Source organism: Entelurus aequoreus, linkage group LG11 (genome assembly GCF_033978785.1).
Source record: "Entelurus aequoreus isolate RoL-2023_Sb linkage group LG11, RoL_Eaeq_v1.1, whole genome shotgun sequence".
In the NCBI taxonomy this organism is placed as follows: domain Eukaryota; kingdom Metazoa; phylum Chordata; class Actinopteri; order Syngnathiformes; family Syngnathidae; genus Entelurus; species Entelurus aequoreus.
Genome location: NC_084741.1, coordinates 74,769,177 through 74,770,517, shown reverse-complemented (window position 1 = coordinate 74,770,517; position 1,341 = coordinate 74,769,177). Strand labels below are relative to the sequence as shown.

Sequence of the window (1,341 nt, the reverse complement as noted above, 5' to 3'; positions counted from 1 at the left end):
CCTCATCATCATCATTTTGAGAATACATCAACCTGTCAACAAAACCATCAAAATTCAACATTTTTGCTTTGTACCATATCTCATGTTTAGTACACTCATCATCTGGCAACAGAGACAGCAAAGTTGTGTGCACTTTTATGGTTTCATGATAAAAACCCATAAACCTGCTAAATTCCTCCTTTAGCTCATGTGAACGTGTTCCGTCATTTAACACGGCAGTGACGCCCTCTTTCAGCGTTGAGAGTCTTTGCAACCTTGACTTTCTTTCCCCCTGCAAACTTTCAATTTTGTGACCTAGAGCCTTGGGTGTCATTTTTACCACACGTTTTTTTCCCTTCAACCCCTTGCCTAACATTGTCACGTTCAGCCACATTGTCCTCCTGTGGCTGTTTATGTTCGTCAGCGCACATTTGTGCTCCCGTCTCCTCCATTTGGAAAAGTCAAAGTTTTTTAACCTGCGCGCAAGTCAAGTCAAATAGTCACCAATGCATTGGATTGTTCAATATTTGTGGGCACACATTTTAACAATGGCCGTTTTGTTTTTGTTTATGTCGGCGCGCCGCTAAAACATACCACACAGGTGTAGGACGGGATCAACGCTGCTTGGCTCCCTGTAGCGACCCTGTAGCTCTCCAGTGGGACTCGCAGCTGTCGATGCAGAGCTTGATTGCAGAAGGTCTCCACCGCTTCGCCGATCCGTTTCCTCCGCCGCCGGTTGCCAAACAAACAGCTGACAGCGGCCCGTGCGTTCCTCTTCCAAAACGAGCCTCGAAGCTTGTTGCTTCCCAATAAACAACTCGCGTTCCGATGAGGCAGTTTTTGACTAAATTGTAGCGGTAAAGTCCTATACCGGGGGTCGGCAACCCGCGGCTCTAGAGCCGCTTTAGCGCCGCCCTAGTGGCTCTCTGGAGATTTTTCAAAAATGTATGAAGAATGGAAAAAGATGAGGGGAAAAAAAAACGATTTTTTTGTTTTAGTATGGTTTCTGTAGGAGGACAAACATGACACAAACCTCCCTAATTGTTATAAAACACACTGTTTATATTAAACATGCTTCACTGATTCGAGTATTTGGCGAGCGCCGTTTTGTCCTACTAATTTTGGCGGTCCTTGAACTCACCTTAGTTTGTTTCCATGTATAACTTTCTCCGACTTTCTAGGACGTGTTTTATGCCTCTTCTTTTTCCGTCTCATTTTGTCCACCACACTTTTAACGTCGTGCATGAGTGCACAAAGGTGAGTTTTGATGTTATTGACTTGTGTGGAGTGCTAATAGGACATATTTGGTCACTGCATGACTGCAAGCTAATCGATGCTAACATGCTATTTAGGCTAGCGATA

General features: G+C 44.5%; 1 protein-coding gene across 1 annotated transcript in view; it reads right to left on the bottom strand.

The window, feature by feature from the left end:
- Positions 1-672, bottom strand: part of LOC133660470 (aromatic-L-amino-acid decarboxylase-like) — a 97,645-nt gene extending 96,973 nt beyond the window's left edge. The window contains exon 1 of the mRNA XM_062063993.1: positions 574-672. The gene's annotated coding sequence lies outside the window, so the exon portion shown is untranslated. The remainder of the gene's footprint in view (positions 1-573) is intronic.
- Positions 673-1,341: the final 669 nt, after the last annotated feature.